The 21,597-nt window shown below is 49.1% G+C and overlaps 7 non-coding genes across 7 annotated transcripts; all 7 read right to left on the bottom strand.

Annotated features, from left to right (window-relative positions):
• Positions 1-6,991: 6,991 nt before the first annotated feature.
• Positions 6,992-7,073, bottom strand: TRNAS-CGA (transfer RNA serine (anticodon CGA)). Its single transcript has one exon. It is a non-coding gene; the product is annotated as a tRNA-Ser (tRNA).
• Positions 7,074-7,149: 76 nt separating this feature from the next.
• On the bottom strand, positions 7,150-7,231 carry TRNAS-CGA (transfer RNA serine (anticodon CGA)). The gene has a single exon. It is a non-coding gene; the product is annotated as a tRNA-Ser (tRNA).
• A 76-nt stretch (positions 7,232-7,307) lies between these two features.
• Positions 7,308-7,389, bottom strand: TRNAS-CGA (transfer RNA serine (anticodon CGA)). The gene has a single exon. It is a non-coding gene; the product is annotated as a tRNA-Ser (tRNA).
• Positions 7,390-7,623: 234 nt separating this feature from the next.
• TRNAS-CGA (transfer RNA serine (anticodon CGA)) lies at positions 7,624-7,705 on the bottom strand. Its single transcript has one exon. It is a non-coding gene; the product is annotated as a tRNA-Ser (tRNA).
• A 76-nt stretch (positions 7,706-7,781) lies between these two features.
• Positions 7,782-7,863, bottom strand: TRNAS-CGA (transfer RNA serine (anticodon CGA)). Its single transcript has one exon. It is a non-coding gene; the product is annotated as a tRNA-Ser (tRNA).
• A 76-nt stretch (positions 7,864-7,939) lies between these two features.
• TRNAS-CGA (transfer RNA serine (anticodon CGA)) lies at positions 7,940-8,021 on the bottom strand. The gene has a single exon. It is a non-coding gene; the product is annotated as a tRNA-Ser (tRNA).
• Positions 8,022-17,790: 9,769 nt separating this feature from the next.
• On the bottom strand, positions 17,791-17,872 carry TRNAS-UGA (transfer RNA serine (anticodon UGA)). The gene has a single exon. It is a non-coding gene; the product is annotated as a tRNA-Ser (tRNA).
• Positions 17,873-21,597: the final 3,725 nt, after the last annotated feature.

Below are 21,597 nucleotides of genomic sequence, written 5' to 3'. Positions count from 1 at the left end.
GATGTGCCGGCCGCATGACAGACGCATACATTGTAACGGGGAACGGATTGTTGCACCATGTGATCCGTTTGCTCTTGACTCGCTATCTTGGTTTCCTGAACTGCGATTATGTCGAGATCGTTTTCCAGAAAGATACGACTCAATTGATATTGCCGCCGCCTCGTGCTTAGTCCTCGGACATTTAGCGTGACAATACGAATCGCGGTGTTAATTGCGGCCTCCATTATGAGCAAGAACAATCGGGTCGCATAGCGCTTACCTTGAGCAACCCATGCACTATGCATAAAGTGGTGTCCTCTATTCTGTAGTACTTGGCTCCGCCAGTCAAGCTGGCGGTATCACACGTAGTGGCCATCTCTAGGTTGCACTACCCGAAACGAAGCCGCTACGGGGGCGGCCCCGTCTCGGGTCTCCGCTGTTACGTTTCGCCTACAACGCGCGGTAATGCCGGCGCGGATGCAACGGACGCCGGGGCTTCGTTCAAAGCGGCGGACATTTTGGCCCGTTCGACGCCGCCGCAACGCCTCCCCGCCAAGCGTGTTCAAGCGTGTTTCAGTGCCACGTGTCTTCGTGTGTGCGTGTGTGTGTGTGTGCCCACGCTTGTCAAAGCGCGGCAGCCGGGGAGCGGAGCTCCCCAAGTGAGGAGCCAGCAGGTCTGTCCGTCGGCGGGTTGGCGATGCGTCACTACACTCGGCTCACCATGTCTCTCGGCTCGACCGTGCGCCCCGTCGTGGGCTCATGCTCCGCCGTCGCGTGGGCTCATCCCGTGACCTTCCTTCTGGCCCGCGACGCCGAGAGTATAAGAGCAGCTGCCCCCGGACGCCAGGAGAGAGGCTCCGATTTGTTCTGTTGAGTTACGTGCTCTCCCGTCTCTCCACTTCGGTCGACCTGACCGGCCGCTCTTTTGCTATGTTAAAATAAACAAGTTGTTCTGTTACCAAGTCTTCTCATGCTTTGCCGGGACCTTCGGATGCTTCCAGTGCCCCAGGCCGCCAGGCCAACGCTACCCTTGGGGCTTGCGACCCATTCGCAATAACGGGCGTCAGCACCGAGACCCCAACAACTGGTTGCCAGCGGTGAGATCGCGACAACGGAGGCCAGCAGCGAAGAGATGCGGTTGAATGTATGCTGAGCAGCACAACGACCATCCGGGAGCGGTGCAACGAGCCCTGTGTGATGACTGGTTGCCTGCAGCGGAACGACTGCGCGGAATTCTTGGCTGCGAGGTTTGGTGAGTGCGGGACTTTCTTCTTCTGAGTTTTGCCAGGCTTTTGTTAGTGTCAGAAACAGAGCTGGTAATTGTGGTTGTCGTTGCTGCCGGGTTAGTTTGCGGCAAGACAATAGTAGGCAGTAGAGAAAGCAGCATTCAGAGCAGCCATGGATTTGAAGTCGTTGCGCAAACCGAAATTGCTGGAGCTTGCAAGAGAGTTGGGTCTGGATGTCTCAGACAAACTCAGAAAACCAGAACTGCTAAGGGCTATTCTTGAGTTAGAAGCTGAGGATGACGAGCTGTCGGAATGCCTTGAGACCATTGAGGAGAGGGAGACGGCAAAAAGACAGGAGCGCGAACTTAAAGAGCAAAAAGAGAAACAGGAGCGCGAACTTAAAGAACAGAAAGAGAAAGATGAGCGTGAACGAAAAGAACAGAAAGAAAAAGAAGAGCGCGAACACGCTTTGGCAATGAAGCGTCTCGAGGTAGAGATGGAACGCGCTCGTAATGGAAGTCAGGCACACGGTGCAGGAGAACGAGTATTGTTCAAAATGACTGACCTGATGCGGCCGTTTAAGCTTGGAGAGGACATTGGTTTGTTCCTGGTTAACTTTGAGCGAACGTGCGAGAAGCAGGGGTTCTCTCGGGAAACGTGGCCACAGCGCTTGCTCACTTTGTTACCCGGCGAGGCGGCCGACGTAGTCGCTCGCTTGGAGAGAGAGGAGGCAGAGGATTTCGACAAAGTGAAATCGAGTCGGCTAAAAAAGTACCGGCTGTCAGCGGAGGCGTTCCGTCGGAAGTTTAGGGAAAACGAGAAAGGCAGAAGTGAGTCATATACAGAGTTTGCCTACAGGCTTATGTCAAACATGCAGGAGTGGCTCAAAGAAGAGAAAGCGTTTGGTGACCACGAGAAAGTTCTGCAGTGTTTCGGGCTAGAACAGTTTTATAGTCGGTTACCTGAGAACGTGCGGTACTGGGTCTTGGATAGGCCAGACGTTAGTACGGTGGCTCGAGCCGCTGAGCTAGCCGAGGAGTTTGTGACGCGTCGGGCTCGTGGAGCTAAGGACGGTCAAAAGGGTGAATTTGGCTCCAAGTTTGAGAGGCCAAAGTTCACGCCCATGAGAGCAAAGGGGGACACACGTAGTTCGGATGCAAGTGAAAGCAGTCCGACCGAACGTGAGGAGACGGCGGCAACCGAAGCCGAACGCAAAAAGCGGTTCGAGACGAGGCAAGCGCGCGTTTGTTATACGTGCCAGAAGCCGGGTCACTTTTCGGCGCAGTGTCCAGAAACAAAAACAAAAGTCGTGTTTTTGTCTTTATGCAGCACTGACGAGAACATGAAGCTTCTCGAGCCTTACATGCGAGACCTCCTCGTGAACGGGAAAGAGTGCCGAGTGCTTCGCGATTCCGCAGCTACAATGGATGTAGTTCACCCCTCTTACGTAGAACCCGATATGTTCACGGGCGAGTGCGCATGGATCAAGCAAGCAGTGGAAGCTCATAGCGTGTGTCTGCCGGTAGCAAAAGTGCTTATTGAAGGACCTTTCGGAGCACTTGAGACGGACGCCGCAGTGTCATCTATGCTGCCCCCCCAGTACCCGTACCTATTTTCGAACAGGTCCGATCACCTCCTGCGCGAGAAGGGGCTTTTGTTTGGTGAGGCTAGCGTTCAGGCCTTAACCAGATCGAAGGTTCGGGAGCTCGCCGCAAAGGCGGTGGTTGCGGGGTCGACGTTGTTGAACGATGAAAAAGGGTCAGAGGCGCAGCAAGCTGGTATTCAGAGCACGCCCGAACGGGATAAAATTGAGCCTGTAGCGTTAAAGGCACCAGATACTGGAGAGGAAATTCCCGATGCGGGAAAGTTAGAAGAGCTTCCGGTCGAGCTTCCGGGACTAGGCTCAGTGACGAACAGGAAAGACACCGATCAAGTCATTAGTGACTTAATAAGTAAAGCATCGCTGTCGCCTGAGCAGAAAACCGAACTACACCAGCTCTTACAAGAGTTTCAAGGTCTGTTCTCTGAGAGGCCTGGTAGGACTTCTGTCCTTACTCATGACATAGAACTTACCTCCCCAGAGCCAGTACGATCCAAGGCGTACCGGGTGTCACCCCGCCAGAGCGATATTATGGAGGCTGAGGTAAAGAAAATGCTACAGCTCGGTGTTATTGAAGCAGGTGAGAGTGATTATACCTCCCCTTTGATTTTAGTTGAGGTACCGGGCAAGGAACCTCGTCCTTGCGTCGACTACCGCAGGCTTAATTCCATCACTAAGGATCAAATTTATCCGATCCCTAACATCGAGGAGCGCCTTGAGAGAGTGAGTAGCGCTCAGTTTATTTCCACCCTAGATCTTGTCAGGGGTTATTGGCAGGTTCCACTTACAGAAGAGGCTAGTAGGTATGCGGCATTCATTTCACCAATGGGGACATTTCGTCCTAAAGTTTTGAGTTTTGGTTTGAAGAACGCGCCATACTGCTTTTCAAGCCTCATGGATAAAGTGTTGCGGGGACAGCAAGAATTCGCTTTACCGTATCTAGACGACGTAGCGATATTCTCCGCATCCTGGCCTGAGCATATGGCGCACTTGCGGGCAGTGCTAACCCGCCTGCGCGATGCGGGCTTGACAGTCAAGGCTCCCAAGTGCCAGTTAGCACAGGCCGAGGTTGTCTACCTCGGACACGTGATTGGTCGGGGTCGTCGCCGCCCCTCTGAAATAAAGGTGGCCGCTGTGCGAGACTTCCCGCAACCGCGCACGAAGACCGATATTCGGTCGTTCTTAGGTGTCGCCGGCTACTATCAGAGGTACATCCCCAGGTACTCTGATATCGCGGCTCCCTTGACGGATGCTCTAAGAAAGACAGAGCCGCAAACAGTCGTCTGGGATGAGACAAAGGAAAGAGCTTTTAGCGCCCTAAAGAGCGCCCTAACAAGCCAGCCTGTGCTACGATCGCCCGACTACACAAAAGGGTTCGTTGTTCAGTGTGATGCTAGTGAGCGAGGCATGGGCGTTGTACTGTGCCAACGGGAAAATGGAGAAGTAGAACACCCCGTCCTGTATGCTAGTCGTAAGCTGACGAGTCGTGAGCAGGCGTATAGCGCCACCGAGAAAGAGTGTGCGTGTATCGTGTGGGCCGTTCAGAAATTGTCATGTTACCTAGCCGGCTCGAGGTTTATCATTGAAACGGATCACTGCCCTCTCCAATGGCTGCAGACCATCTCTCCCAAAAATGGCCGCCTCCTGCGCTGGAGCCTCGCTTTGCAACAATATTCCTTTGAGGTGCGTTACAAAAAGGGGAGTCTCAACGGTAACGCCGATGGCTTAAGTCGAAGCCCCTAACGTGGGAATCAGCCTCAAAATTGCTTGTTACTGATGTTTTTCTTCCTGAGGCAGGATTTTTAACCTATTGCTTTTGTGTAGTGTTTCAAAGTGATGATGTGCTTTCTAGTGCAATTTTCCGATTTGTGGACGCGTTCTGAGTGCTGCTAAACTACTGTAAGGAACTAGGCAGCAGTATAAAAGGGGAAAGAGCCTGGCAGGGCTTAGTGAGGGTTGTGCCGTGCTTGCTGACTGAGCGGTTGACTTTCGGCGTAGTTCTAACGCTTGCCGGAAACGAGAACAAAAAGGTCAACTCTCCCGAAGTCACTTTGCAGTGTCCTGTGTGCACCTGGACGTGAGAACGAGGCCTTCTCTGTGCGCTGCGCTCAAGAAACGCCAAAGGACGCCCGACTTCGGTTATGAGCATCATCGAGCGACATCCCTCCGGACAGCGGATGCAGTCCCCTGACCATCGGGATCTCCTTCCCCCGGCGGGGCGGTCTGTTACGTTTCGCCTACAACGCGCGGTAATGCCGGCGCGGATGCAACGGACGCCGGGGCTTCGTTCAAAGCGGCGGACATTTTGGCCCGTTCGACGCCGCCGCAACGCCTCCCCGCCAAGCGTGTTCAAGCGTGTTTCAGTGCCACGTGTCTTCGTGTGTGCGTGTGTGTGTGTGTGCCCACGCTTGTCAAAGCGCGGCAGCCGGGGAGCGGAGCTCCCCAAGTGAGGAGCCAGCAGGTCTGTCCGTCGGCGGGTTGGCGATGCGTCACTACACTCGGCTCACCATGTCTCTCGGCTCGACCGTGCGCGCCGTCGTGGGCTCATGCTCCGCCGTCGCGTGGGCTCATCCCGTGACCTTCCTTCTGGCCCGCGACGCCGAGAGTATAAGAGCAGCTGCCCCCGGACGCCAGGAGAGAGGCTCCGATTTGTTCTGTTGAGTTACGTGCTCTCCCGTCTCTCCACTTCGGTCGACCTGACCGGCCGCTCTTTTGCTATGTTAAAATAAACAAGTTGTTCTGTTACCAAGTCTTCTCATGCTTTGCCGGGACCTTCGGATGCTTCCAGTGCCCCAGGCCGCCAGGCCAACGCTACCCTTGGGGCTTGCGACCCATTCGCAATAACGGGCGTCAGCACCGAGACCCCAACACCGCTCGACTTGGACGTTGGGCCTCGGCTTGAAACGCGTACGTCGCAGCTGAGCCGCCTTTGTAGGTGGTCCGCTGCATGTCGTTGCTCCAGAGGTCCCGGTTACGCCGGTCGTTTCCTCGTGTGCCCGCTTCGCTGGCATGCTAGTGGCTGCTGACATGTCGACGTCAGTCGTAGCAGACGCCTCCGCACACGTAGTGGCAGGCGACGACTTCGAGGGGACTTCACTCTTTTCTGTAGCGAAACTCTGATTTTCAGGCGCCCCGTTTTCAGTCTTTTTCCGAGTATCAGCCTCGTCGCTGCTTTTCTTGTCTGGGCACAAGTTTTTGGGGTGGAGAGACTGCTTCTGTGTGACCGCGTTGCCAACCTTGCCGCTCTTAACCGGAGAAATATCTTCAACTTCAGCCTCATCCATGAGGTGTTCAGATACTTCTTCTTCTCTTCTCGTTGGTCCTGCGACGACGGCGTATGTCTTGACGCACTGACATCGTTCATGGCCGAAGCGGCGGCAGAACTCGCAGCGTGGAACTCGACAGTCCCGGCGAATATGACCGGTTGTATGGCACCGCAGGCAAAGAGGGGCGCGGCCCGGAATGACGGCAAAGACGAGCTCCCCTGCTATGCGTAGTTGGTGCGGAATATCGTCGACTGTAGTACCTGCCTTAAGCTGCAGGGTCACCGACCGCGTCGTTGAGCCCTTGTCCAAAATCCCTTGAACAGCCACCGTTCTTTCGCCGCGTCCGTAACCGTTCCGTATGGGGCAAGAGCTTGTCTGATGTCTTCATCTGACACGTTTGGCAGCATCCAGTGTAACTTCAAGCGCACGCCTTGATTGGTGGGGTCAACGACAATACAGCGCCGTTCTTTGACAATGATGCTTCGGATAGCAAGCAGTTTCTTTGTGGCTTCAGTCGTCTTCATCATGACCGCCCACACGTGATTCATCTGATACGCCCCCAAAGCAACTACTTCGGGGAGCAGTTCCAGACGAACCAGAGCGTCGCGGAAATCCTCAACCTTGTACGGTCTTCCACGGACGTCCGCGTGTAAAAAAACAGTATTAAGGACGATTCGACCGGTAGGCAAGTGCGGCAAAATCACCTGATAATCCTCGTCTTCAAAAACAGCATTCCTGTTACCGCGGCCATTCGTGGCCGCCAACGCCGCTCCGTCGGAGCACATGATAACACGTCCGTTCACTGCGGTGCCCGGAAGTGGAATCACCACTCGGCCACAACTGCGCATATGCACCGCCGCGCTACTGCGCCACATTGATACGCGTTCACGAAGGGCTGGCAGAAACAAAAGAAACCGCTACGCAGCCGACAGGATTCGAACCTGTGCGGGAAAACCCCAATGGATTTCGAGTCCATCGCCTTAACCACTCGGCCACGACTGCGCATATGCACCGCAGCGCTACTGCGCCACAGTGATACGCGTTCACGAAGGGCTCGCAGAAACAAAAGAAACCGTTACGCAGCCGACTGGATTCGAACCTGTGCGGGGAAACCCCAATGGATTTCGAGTCCATCGCCTTAACCACTCGGCCACGACTGCGCATATGCACCGCAGCGCTACTGCGCCACATTGATACGCGTTCACGAAGGGCTGGCAGAAACAAAAGAAACCGCTACGCAGCCGACAGGATTCGAACCTGTGCGGGAAAACCCCAATGGATTTCGAGTCCATCGCCTTAACCACTCGGCCACGACTGCGCATATGCACCGCAGCGCTACTGCGCCACATTGATACGCGTTCACGAAGGGCTGGCAGAAACAAAAGAAACCGCTACACAGCCGACAGGATTCGAACCTGTGCGGGGAGACCCAAATGGATTTCGAGTCCATCACCTTAACCACTCTGCCACGACTGCGCATATGCACCGAAGCGCTACTGCGCCACATTGATACGCGTTCACGAAGGGCTGGCAGAAACAAAAGAAACCGCTACACAGCCGACAGGATTCGAACCTGTGCGGGGATACCCCAATGGATTTCGAGTCCATCGCCTTAACCACTCGGCCACGACTGCGCATATGCACCGAAGCGCTACTGCGCCACATTGATACGCGTTCACGAAGGGCAGGCAGAAACAAAAGAAACCGCTACGCAGCCGACAGGATTCGAACCTGTGCGGGGAAACCCCAATAGATTTCGAGTCCATCGCCTTAACCACTCGGCCACGACTGCGCATATGCACCGAAGCGCTACTGCGCCACATTGATACGCGTTCACGAAGGGCTGGCAGAAACAAAAGAAACCGCTACGCAGCCGACAGGATTCGAACCTGCGCGGGGAAACCCCAATGGATTTCGAGTCCATCGCCTTAACCACTCGTCCACGACTGCGCTTTTTCTTTTTATTTATTTATTGCCTGTTAGCGATACAATACGAAAAAACATGGAATGACTCAATTCACAATTTTGAATTCAAGGAAAAACGACATTCACAACGAAATGAGGCGATAAAACACCGGCTGTATTACACATTATACAGCTTGGTTAAAGGTATTTTGTTGTCGTGAGGTGGTCAAAGATCCATAGCCATTCTGGGGGCTCGCATAAAGACCTGTATGCGTCACGTACATATACAATATTTTCAACAAAATATTCTTTTGCTGGTCGTGCAACTTGGTCTGCATTTCTGACCGCCATTCGCGTCCTCCAGAGACTGTGCATGCACAACAACATTATTAGGTCATACGGCACCATCTCTGTTTGCTCAACAGGCAGAAACCTTATCCCGAAAGGCGTTAATGGCAAATCTTTTTTGAGAGTTCTCTGTAGGATATCCCATAAGAATATGGAATCCCAGCAATTCAAGAAAATATGCTCTATTGTCTCTGGCTTTTTACAAATGATGCAGTTGACGCTCCCAGGCACAAAGATGCCTTTTTCCTGGAGCCAAGGTTTGACAGGTATTGTGCCGCAGTATAACATAAAGAAGAAAGTTTTTGTAGAAGCCTTCACAGGGAAACATTTTACACGTTTCAGCATATTCCGCTCTTGTCCTAAATGATATGCTGAACGATAAATCGGTGTAGGGCACATGACATAAATAAGTTCCTTGTAAAGCTTCTTTCTGGAAACATCTGACAGATAATCTACTGAAAAATGCGCTCTCAGAAAACGGACACTATCCACAACTTCACGCATAAATCCTTTCACAGCTACATTACGAAGCGTGTGTGACGTAACAATAAAATCAGGCAATGCATCACACAATCGCAGTTGAATAACAGTGCGCAAGAACGCGTCACTTTGGTCGCGAAAAAACACAAATCTCGACAGGACCTGTTTCAAGAACAAATGAGATAAACCTACACCTCCATTCCCCACCGCATGAAATAAGTTTACACGGCTCATTCTTTCCCACAAAAAACAGCAAATATGCCCACAAAAAAAGAGCAAATATTCTGTGCAATTTCTGCACACAAATCCTTGACATACACAACACTTGTAACATATAAAACACTTTCGCTACCAAAAACAAGTTACACACCGTCGCACGGGTGAAAATAGACATACTTCGTCCGCCCCACTTTGTTGTCTGCGCTTTCATTTTTTCAGTTGGCTCTGCCCACTGGCTCGTTGCATCTTTATAATATTGAAGCGGAACACCAAGGTAGCTGGATGGCACAGTTGTGAACTTTATTCTTTCATAGCATTCTGGCTTATCTTCCCATTCTCCGTGCCAGAAACCTAAACACTTCTGCCAGTTATGGCACTGCCAGTAAAGCTACAAAATTCTTTGACATCTTTTACTGCTTCTTTAATGCTTGTTTTGTCTCCACAAAAAATTGCAATGTCATCTGCGTAAGACAAGATTTTAATTTCATGCGTGAAGAAACGGAAACCTCGTATATTCTGGTTGTTCTGCACTTTAAGACAAAAAGGTTCCAAGAATATTGCAAATAATAATGCTGAAATCGGATCTCCCTGTTTCACACCAGTTACAACTGATATTCGATCACTTAATGTCTTATTAATTATTAGATTGGTAGTACAATCAGTGTAAGCCATTTTTACCCCATCTAGGACCACCTTGCCAACGTTAGTATATTCCAGTAATCTAAAGATCGCCTCGTGCGCTACCCTATCAAAGGCTTTCTCAAGATCCAGCTGTACCATCGCCACGTGCCCGCATACCATATCACAGCACTCCAGTACACTTCGAGCTGTATGAACATTCGTGAAAATTGTCCTCCCCTTTATGCCACATGTTTGGTGTTTACCAACTATCAATGTTATTACACTTTGCAGTATTTTAGCTAACACTTTCATGAATATCCTGTAATCAACATTTGCAAGACTTATCGGCCGATATGCTTCCACTGAAAGTAATTTCCAGGGGTCATCTGTTTTAGGTATTAGTACAATATGGCTTGTTTTAAAAGATGGAGGCATTCCACGGCTGTCATACGCTTCATTAATAACATGGTAGAGTATTTCAGCCAATTCCTGTTTAAAAGCTTTGTAGAATGACGCGCCAAGGCCATCGGGCCCAGGCGACTTTCCTACACTTAACTCTTTTATTGCTGTTTCGATTTCATAAACACTAATAGGAGCTTCCAGTGTATTTTTCGCATCGTCGTCCAACCTCGGCATTAGTGGCATAAATTCTGTAAAGAAGCCTTCGTGTACAGGTGTCTTACACTCCAGCAAACCCGTGTATCTTTCAACAAATGCTTTCTGGATCATATTTTGATCAGTCGTGACTTCATCACGATAGCAAATTCTTTTGATTTCGTTCTTTGCTACGTAGCATCTTTCGCCTCCCAGTGCACGCTTGGTTGGGGTTTCCCCCAGCCAGAACCGTTCAGCCCGCGCTCTTAACACGCCCCCTCTATATTTTACAGCTTCCATGGCTTCCATCTTTCTTTTAACTTTTTTAATCTCTTTTGAGAACAGCCCAGGTATTGTGGTTTCAGCATTTAAAAGATAGTCCAGAGTATTTCGCAGTTCCTTTTCTTCTTGTTTAGATTTGTGCCGCAGTGCGCATGCTCTATCAATTGCAGTAATTTTAACATCGATTTTAAATCGTTCCCACAACGCACCAATGCTGTCAGACTTATCAGAGTTAACAGCTTCAATTCTTTCTGTCACTGCCCGCATAAAAGTTTCATCATGTAGCAACTTTTCGTTAAGCTTCCAAAGATTCCAATTAAACTGCGAAGTTTTTCGTTTCGTGCCTATTTCAAACATGACCAGGCTATGGTCGCTGAAGCTTACATGCTTTACCATGTATTTGAAGCATAATGGCATAAGGCTTGCTGAAATGTATGCGCGATCTAACCTGGCATGACTCGCACCTTGGAAAAGCGTATACTGCACACAATTACCACGGAGTACATGCCCGACATCAAACATATATTTTTCTTGTCTAATTGTGTTCAATAGGTCAGCGCTCAAATCTCTAATAGGTACATTTTTGACTGTGTCCTCAGGCAAGCACACACAGTTAAAATCACCAAGAAGCACAACTTTCCTTTCACAAGACAAAAACGGTTCAACATATTCGAAGAAAACCTTGCGCTGCCTCTCTCTATTCGGGGCGTAGATGCACAAAAGACGCCACTCAGCTTCATTAAAAGAAAAATCACACAGGACTAGCCAAACATTTTCACTGGCGAGGACTGCTTCCTCTAATATTCCTATACTATTGCGCAAGAAAAGGGCACATCCTCCGGACTTGCCAGCAGCATGACACACACAAACGTTATATCTTGCTTTAAAGGTCTCGACCATCTGGTCTGTTGCTTCCTGACTCTCGATTTTTGTCTCCTGAATAGCCAAAATATCTATGTCATTATCGAGCATTAGGCGACTAACTTGCACTTGCCGTCGTCTTGCTGTCGATCCCCGTACATTCAACGTTGCAATACGAAGTGCAGAAAGATTTGGGTCCATTGTATTATTTTTTTTTCACAATACCTAATACGCTACGCAAATACAGGCAAGGGAGACTTACATCACCGGTCAGTGTGCACAGCAGGCGAATTCGTCCACACGGGTAATTAGCCCGGCTTCTACCTTAAAGACACTCAACTCAACCAAAGTCTCAACATGATTGTCCTCATACATACAGTTGAACAAGAAGGCAAAAAAGTACCCCCGCTAATGCGGAGGCACTCGCGGCCCTTGCAACCGGTCTGGTGGACCGTCGGCTTGGGCTTGAAGCTGCTCCTACGAGTGGTCGTTGACTTCAGCGGCGGTGGTCCCACAGCGCTCGTTGGGTCGCAGCAATCCTCGTCGCTAGCCACCTTCTCATGTGGTCTCTTAGTAACGGCTGTTGCAGGTTGACTTCCTTTTTCACTTTTCGGGAGTGCCTCGTTCTCCGAGTCATTCTGCGAAGCCGATGCGCCACCTCCGAGATTTGTTTCCATCTCGGGAGTACTTTCGGGTGTGCTTGGGTGGGCCGGTTGTCGTTTTTCGTCCTCCGTTCTTACTTATTTGTCCTTTTCAGAAGACGCTACAGGCGGGTTCACTTGCCTGCTCGCTTGATGCCCACTTCCCACAGAAGCTTCTTCGGCGTCGGCCTGGACCATAAGGTGCTCTTGCACAATGTCGCTTCCACCTTTTCCGGTTACATTGGCATAGCTGCGTACACACTGGCTCTCCTCGTGGCCATAGCGACGGCAGGCACCGCAGCGCGGTACCCGGCACTCGCGCCGCATGTGACCGGTGCCGTGGCACCGCAGGCAGAGCGGCGCTCTACCAGATACGAATACAAGTACGTTGTCTTCCCCTATGCGCAACTGGTGCGGCAGGTCTTCGACCGTCAAACCGGACTTCAGGCGCAAGGACACGAAACGTGTGTGCGAGCCCTTCTCGTAACAGCCTGAGACACGCCACTTCTCTTTGGAAATTTCAATAGCTTTGCCAAAAGGTGCCAAAGCCGTTCGAACTTCGTCGTCGGGCGTGGTGTGCAGGAGCCAGTGAAGCTTCATCCGCACATCCTGTTTGCACGGGTCAATAACAACGCACCGGTGCTCCTTGACGCTGAACGCCTCGAGGGAAAGTATCTTTTTCTTTGCGTGCTCATCCTTGAAGGTTATCGCCCACACATGATTCATTTGATAGGCCCCAAGGGCCAGCACTTCCGGCATAAGCTGTACTCTGACAAGCGCATCGTGAAAATGTTCTACGCGATACGGTCTTGCTTTTAAGTCTCCGTACAAAAACACTGTCTTAGAAACCGTCATACCTGAAGGCAGATGAGGCAAAACAGGCTGGTATTCCTGTGTAGTCGACTCCGTAAACCTGATTCCACGGCCCTGCTTGGCCGCTTCAACCGCCCCAACGGAGCAAGACATTCTGCGACCGTACCGTACGGTAGCCGGAAGTAGAATCCCCCTCGGCCACGTCTGCGCATATACACCGCAGCGCTCGTGCGCCACATTGATACGCGTTCGCGAAGGGCTGCCAGAAACAAAAACCGCTACGCAGCCGACAGGATTCGAACCTGTGCGGGGAAACCCCAAAGGATTTCGAGTCCGTCGGCTTAACCACTCGGCCACGACTTTTTTTTTTCTTTATTCCATGTTTGCAGCACATTCCAAGAACACATTCAAATGCTAAAACATGTCAACCACACTTTGGCTAACATCATATATTAAAATCGCTTCAGCTTGATCAGATTATCGAGAATAGCTACCCATTCGGGAGGCTCACTCTGGGCACGATATATTTCTCGAATACACGCGACACTTTCGATGAAGTTTATTCTCGCCGGACGGGTATCGACATCCGAATGTCGCACTGGTATTCTAGTTTTCCACAGAGTGTGGAGGCCAAGGAGCATAAACATATCGTACGGAACTCCTCCTTCGTTATCAGTTGCAAATATCGAATACCAAGAGGTGTAATCGGTAGTTCTTTTTTAAGTGTACGTTGTAAGACATCCCAATGAAATATTGAATCCCAGCAATCGATGAAATGTGTTCGATCGTCTCTGGCTTTTTACAACGTAAGCAGTTTAATGTCCATGGGACAAATATTCCTTTTTCGTCTAACCATGTTTTTACGGGTAGCGTGTTTGTGTGTAGCTTAAAGAAAAGCGTTTTTTGAAAGGGTCTAATTGGCATTTTTTTCACCCGTTTCAGTACATCATCTCCTTGGCCTCACCAGTTTACAGACCTGTACAATGGTATTGCCACCATTGTGTCAACTAAATCTTTATGCAGTGTTTTTCTTGTCACAGAGCACAGATATTCCATGGAAAACCGCGCACGCAACTTCAGAAGTGAATCAACCACTTCGCGCAGATATCCCCTAATACTTCCTTCCTTCGTATCACTGGTCGTTACAACATATTGCGGCAGTGCTTTTCCCAAACGGACTTGAATTACTGTGCGCAGAAAATCATTTCTCTGATCCCGAAAAAAAAAAAAAAACGCGACACAATTTGTCTGATAAACAAATGCGACAGGCCTAGCCCACCACTGCGAGCTGAACGAAACAAATTGGCTCTGCTTATCCTCTCCCAACTAGAAGCCCATATGAATACGGCAAAAACACGATGCACTTTTTGCACACTTGTCCGACACATTGATAAGACTTGCATAATATACCACACTTTCGATACTGAAAAGAGGTTGCACACAGAAGCGCGTCCAAACATTGACATATCTCGGCCAAGCCAACCTTTTGATTTTTCACTCATTTTATCAGCTTCATCGGACTAGTACTGTGCGGTATCATTATAGTGCTCCAGCGGCACACCAAGTACTTAGTTGGCGTTGTTGACCACCGGATGTTTGCAAAGTGAGCTGGTATAATGTCCCATTGACCGTGCCATATACCGATGCTCTTTTGCCAATTGATCTGGGATAAAGATTGCTCACAGTACTTCTTTACAAGACGTACAGCTTCAAGAACGCTATCACGATCCTCACAGAAGACTGCGATGTCATCAGCGTATGCCAGTACCTTGACTTCAGATAGCTGTAGACGAAATCCTCGGACGTTGTCATTGCGTATAACTGCTAAACAAAAAGGCTCGAGGTACAATGCAGAAAGTAATGGACTTAGTGGGCACCCTTGTCTAAGGGAAGATCTTAGTGAAAGCTTTTCGCTGAGGGACTTAATAATTATAATCTGTGTCGTGCATTGGTCGTAGGCCATTTTGACGCCATCTAAGATTACTTTCCCTACGTTAACATATTCCAAAACAAGAAGAAGAGCATTGTGGGACACACGCTCGAAGGCTTTCGCCAGGTCGAGTTGCAACAAAGCAACGCGTTTAGCGAAAGCGTCGCTACACTAGAACGCTTCGCGCTACGTGGCTGTTTGTAGTAACTGTGCGGCCTTTTATACCGCAAGTTTGATACGGACCGACAAGATTCGTAATGACGGTTTGTAGTCTCTTTGCCAATACCTTCATGAGTATTTTATAATCGGTATTTGTAAGGCCAATTGGCCTGTATGCCCCAACCGATAAAAGCGCCTTGTGGTCGTCTGTTTTCGGTATTAAAACCATGTGTGCACTTCTGAAAGACGGTGGGAGCTGCTTATATTTGTATGCCTCAGAGTGTACATGCTCCAACACTTCAGCAAGCCCAGGTGCAAATGCCTTATAAAAGGCGTCTCCTAAGCCATCGGGACCCGGTGATTTGCCTGTAGGAAGTTCTTCGATCGCGTGTTCTGTTTCTCGGACGCTTATCGGTTCTTCGAGACTGGCTTTTACGTCGTCATCAAAGCGCGGCATAAATTCACGAAACTTGCTTCAAACTCAGCTCCCACGTGGATTGGGACACCGAACAACATGCGGTAGTGTTCGGTAAAGGCCTGTTCAATCATATTCGAGTCGGAAGTAACCTCATCCCGATAATTAATATGTCTTATTTCATTTTTTCTTGCGTACCTCTTTTCATCGGCAATGCCGCGCTTGTTCGGCGTTCCATCAACCCACACTCTTTCCGTCCGTGCCCGAATAACCGCTGCTCTATATTTTTCCGTGTCAATAGCTTCCATAGCGCTTTTAGCTGTTCTGATTTCTTCACTAAATTTTCCAGGTTCCGCACTGTCCACGAAAATCAGAAAATTGAGTTCCTTCTGGAGCTCGTTTTCTTTCATTTTTTTAATTGTGTCGTCTAACAGTTCCTACTTCAATTGCAACCATTTTCACGCGAACCTTAGTCTTCCCATACTTCTGCCCAAGGTACACTCTCATTAGTCAACGTGTTTTTAATTTCGTGCTTTACATCGTTTATAAATTTGTCATCACTTAGGTGTTTTTCGTTAAATTTCCAAAGTGCCCAATCGAACAGAGGCTTTTTTGACTTGGCACCGAGTGCAAACCACACTATACTGTGATCGCTAAGGGACACCGGCTTCACGACATAGTTACCGCATAGAGGCACAAGATCTAACGAGATGTAATCTCTGTCAAGTCGTGCTTGGCTATCTCGTTGACAGTGTGTAAATTGCGACTGCAAAGTACTGGCCAAAAGGTGACCAACGTCTTCTAGGTTATAATCATTTACTAAGGTGTTCCATATCACTGCACTCTTGTCCGGCGGGAATTTACGTTTAGCACGATCTTCTACATGACACACACTATTAAAGTCACCAAGAAAGATGAGGTACTTGTCACAACGAAGGTACTCTTCTAGATTCGAGAAAAGCGACATCTTTCATTGATATCATTTGGCGCATACACGCATATAATCCTCCATTGTGATCTAGTAAAAGAAAAATCAAGAACAATAAAACGCCCACTTTCGCTCACAGTAACCATATCTTCATTTATACCAATGCCCCTTCGAACCAAGACAGAGCATCCACCAGACGTGCCGACAGCGTGACATGTGCATATGTTATAATATGTTCTGAACGGTGTTATCATTTTGTTTGTTCGCTCCTCGCTTTCAACTTTCGTCTCTTGTATAGCTATAGTATCGAGTTCATTTTCAACGCATAGTCGGCTGAGCTGGTACTGCCTCCGTCTTGAAGCCAGGCCGCGTACATTAATAGTAGCAACTCGTATTCCCCTATTCACATCCATTGTTAATAAGCGGGAAAGGTAGGCATAAAAGAAAAAACGTATATAATCACACGTAGCAGTTCTAGGTATACTTATAGTTACGTATACAAGTGCTAACGGACAGAGCAGCTGTTTCGCGACACATTGAAGTGTAGCCCACAAAATACCTTGCTTGAGCAGCAGCTGACCTCCCCGACCCTTCGGTCGCGCCGGATGTGCCCTGTGTGTCGGTAAGGAAGGCAGAGCGGTGCGCTTCCAGGAATCGCCACGAGAGCGTCCTCACCGGCTATCCGTAAGAGATGAGGCACGTCGTCAGCCCCCAAGCCCTTCCTCGGCATCAGGGTGACCAGGCGCGTTGAACAACCTTTATCCTGAAGGCCATGCACCTGCCACCGCTCTCTTGCCACATCCATGACTCGGCCGTAAGGCGCCAGGGCTTCACGAATGTCCTCGTCCGGCACGTTGTGCAACATCCAGTGTAGCTTGAGGTGCATTGCTTGATTTCCAGGCTCGACGACGATGCATGGTCTATCCTTCACCGACAAGTCCTTTGCCTGCAGCAGCTCTTTCACTCCGTTACTACTTTTGAAACTCATGGCCCACACATGGATCATTCGATACGCCCCTTGGGCGACAACGTCAGACAGCAACTTCATGCTTGACAACATGTGACGGAAGCTTTCCGCCCGGTATGGCCTTGCACGCATATCAGCATGCAAAAATAAAGTCGCCCCGTTGGTAGTTGAGGCAGTAGCACCTGATAATCAGGATCCTCGTTCGCAAAAAACCTAGAACCGCGGCCCTGCTGGGCCGCTGATGCCGCTACGACGGGGCTCATGACAGCCGCGCCCGTACACTACAGGGGCCGGAAGTGGAACCCCACTCGGCCACGAGTGCGCATATACACTGCGGCACTACTGCGCCACATTGATACGCGTTCACGAAGGGCTGGCAGAAGCAAAATTAACCGCTACGCGGCCGACAGGATTCGAACCTGCGCGGGGAGCCCCCAATGGACTTCGAGTCCATCGCCTTAACCACTCGGCCACGGCTGCGCATATACACTGCGGCACTACTCCGCCACATTGATACGCGTTCACGAAGGGCTGGCAGAAGCAAAAGTAACCGCTACGCAGCCGACAGGATTCTAACCTGTGCGGGGAGCCCCCAATGGATTTCAAGTCCATCGCCTTAACCACTCGGCCACGACTGCGCATATACACTGCGGCACTACTGCGCCACATTGATACGCGTTCACGAAGGGCTGGCAGAAGCAAAAGTAACCGCTACGCAGCCGACAGGATTGGAACCTGTGCGGGGAGCCCCCAATGGACTTCAAGTCCATCGCCTTAACCACTCGACCACGACTATTTTTTTTTTCTTTATTGCCGGTAATCAGCAGTACATCGGAAGGACAACATAAGGAACATATATACACAGACAGATGAACTTCTCATCCGTTAACAAAAATTAATAAGTAAAAGCCGCCTGTTATATGTGAGCTGGCGTTGTTTAACATTCTTTAAGATTAGCCAGGGGTTCTATCCTGGCCATCCAAGGCGGTGGGCACTCATGTGTAGCAAGCACATCAAGAAAACGTGTTATTGGTTCTCGAAAGAAAACACGGGCTGGTCTTGCATCGGGATCGCAATAGAAGCCAGCCATGCGGGCTCGCCATATACAGTAGAGGCCAGTTAACATTATCTGATCGAAAGGTGTTCCGTCCTCGTCATCTATCGGTAGATACCTTATGCCATGTGGATCAAGAGGAAATTCTTTCTTTATTGTTCGCTGTAGAACATCCCAAAAGAAAACCCCCGCCCAACAGTGTAAAAAAACATGGTCTATTGTTTCTGGTTGTTTGCATATGAAGCAATCTGAGCCCCATGGCATGTAAAAGCCCCTTTCTTCTAAAAACGTTGCAACTGATAGTGTTCCTGTGTGTAGCTTGAAAAAGAAAGTTTTCATACCAGGCGGTACCTGCATTTTTTTAACACGTTTGAAAACATTCTGGCCTGGGCCTCGACTGTACATAGTTCGGTACCGAGGTGAGGGAAAAAGGCTGTCCAATAGATCATTGCGCAGCCTTTTTCTTGTGACCGTAAACAAATATTCTTTGGAAAACCGTACAGCAAGGAAACGAACACTCAGCACAATTTCCTTATAGAATCCGAAGACTGCCACCGGTACACTTTCAGAGCTTATAATAAACTCGGGTAACAAATGCGCAAGTCTGACTTTGCAAACCGATTGAAGAAATGAATTATCATTGTTCCTGAAGAAAAAGAACCGTCCGACTAATTGCCTCACAAACAGGTGGGCCAGCCCTAGCCCTCCATCTTTCACCCGTCTGAAAAGATTGTTGCGGCTGCATCTCTCCCATCCAGAACCCCACACAAACACGGCACAAACTCTGTGCAATTTCTGTATATTGGCTCTGTTACAGAAAATGAATTGCATAACGTACCATAGCTTAGCTACGAAAAACAAGTTGCACACTGTAGCCCTGGCAAATACTGAAAGGTGTTTGGCTCTCCACGCCTCAGCCTTCTCTTTAACCCTTTTAAGCTCGCACTGCCAGTATTCGTCGCTCTGTTTATAAGCTTCAAGTGGTACACCCAGGTATTTTACTGGCGTTGTCGACCACGTGACATTCGCAAAGATAGCGGGGGTCTTAGGCCACTCCCCATGCCAAATACCGTGGCACTTGCTCCAGTTTACTCTACTTCCAGTGATTTCGCCAAATTTTTTAACAACATTTATCGTTTGCAAAACGCTCTCCTTGTCATTGCAACACACGGCTACGTCATCAGCATAGGCCAGAAGTTTAACTTCTGATGCTTGCATTGTAAACCCATGAATACATTTGTTCTCAATCACTGCCAAACACAGAGTCTCTAGATAAATACAGAACAGGAGTGGGCTGGCTGGGCAGCCCTGACGCACGGAACGTTGAATGCTGATGGGGGCCCCCAGTGACTTGTTAATTATAAGCTTAGTACTTCCGTTCCGGTACGCCATGGCCACCCCGTCAGTAATTATGGACCCGACATTTATATGTTTTAGAATGGCAATTAAAATAACATGAGCAACACAGTCAAAAGCTTTCTCCAAATCAAGTTGGAGAATAGCAACTCGCGACCTTAAGGCGTCACAACATTCCAGAATTGATCTCATTATGTGTATGTTTGTGCTAATAGTACGTCCCTTGATGCCGCATGTTTGGTGACTACCTACTATGGTTTCCATTACTGATTGTAACCTGCAAGCGATGATCTTCATGAATACTTTGTCATCATTGTTGGTAAGTGATATTGGTCTGTACGACGTTACATATTTTAGTTTCGTAGGCTCGTCGGTCTTAGGGATGAGCACGGTGTGTGCTTCCCCGAAAGAATATGGCAATGCGTTTACTTCATACGCTTCGTTAAAGACGTCAGCGAGAAGAGGCGAAAAGTCTGATTTAAACTGTTTATAAAAAGCGGCGCAAAGGCCATCCGGACCCGGCGATTTTCCAGTTTTTAAATCATCAATTGCCTTTTCCACTTCACGTGCTGATATCGGTGCCTTTAGTCTGTTCTTCGTGTCGTCGTTGAGTTGCGGCATGCGTCCCAAAAACGTGGCTCTAAAGGCATCTACGTCAACAGGACTCGATGCAAAAAGCTGTTGAAAGTGCTGGAAAAACACTTGCGCTATGTCCTCACAGTCGGTTATTTCGTGATCATCTACTTCAAGTACATCTACGTGGTTACGCCGTGCGTGCCTCTTTTCAAGACCGAGCGCACGTTTAGTTGGAGCCTCATCTGCTGTCAAAGCCTCTGCCCTTGCGCGTATAATCGCTCCCCGATATCGCTCTTCATCGCATATCTCCAATTTCGATTTGATGCTACGCAAATCGTCTTTGTATGCGCCCGGTTGGCTGCACTCTAAGGCCGTTAACTTTTCCAACACCACCCTTAGTTCTTTCTCTTTAACTCTTTCTTCGTACTTTATTTTGCAGGAGCGATCGATGGCGGCTAGTTTAATTCGTTGTTTAAAATTTTCCCACTTTTCGGTGACTCGCAACACGTTATTTCCCACTTCTTTCAAATATTCCTGTACTTTGCTTAGAAAAAGCTCGTCAGTTAACAATTTGGAATTCATTTTCCACAACTCCCACGTGAAAGTGTGGTGTTTTGCTTTGCGTCCAACATACATCTTGACCAAACAGTGATCAGTGAATGAAAGAGGCGTGACACCGTAGCTGTTACACAGGGGTATTACGTCTAGTGACACGTACATTCTGTCTAGACGCGCGTGACTATTGCCCTGGAAGTGTGTGTAATGAACCTCGCGTGTTCCAACCAGACAGTCAGCCACGTCGTCTAGGTCGAAATCGGTTAATAATTCAGCGAGGACATGGCAGCTTTTGTCATTTGTTCTTCGGCCTGTTCTGTCCCGATCTCGGAGTACACAATTAAAATCTCCCAGAATTATCACTTTTTTGTTCATGCAAATGTGCGTCCTTAAGGATGAAAAAAACAGAGTGCGCTCTTCACAAACATTAGGTGCATATACACACACAACACGCCACGAATCAGTACCAACATTAAAGTCAACGTACACTAACCTGCCTGAAGGGCATGAAAAATAATTTTCGATAGATAAGCCGGGAAGTTTCCTAATAAATAAAATAACACCCGCCGACGCACCTTTAGCATGGCTCACTACCGCGTAGTATAAAGACGTAAACCTTAGCACCACGCCCCGGGTCTCCTCCTCCCCTTCAACCTTTGTCTCTTGCACGGCCAGAACGTCGAGGTCTTGGTCCACCATCATCCGGTACACTTGGCTTTGTTTACGCTTGGCGGCCAGACCTCTTACGTTTAGCGTGCCTAAGCTAAGCGTTGGGTTGGTTGCCATTGCTAATACGAGAAAGTTAGAGAGGCCCGGAGCACT

This window comes from Dermacentor andersoni, chromosome 1 (genome assembly GCF_023375885.2).
Source record: "Dermacentor andersoni chromosome 1, qqDerAnde1_hic_scaffold, whole genome shotgun sequence".
NCBI lineage: Eukaryota > Metazoa > Arthropoda > Arachnida > Ixodida > Ixodidae > Dermacentor > Dermacentor andersoni.
This window is presented reverse-complemented; position numbering and strand designations above follow the sequence as displayed.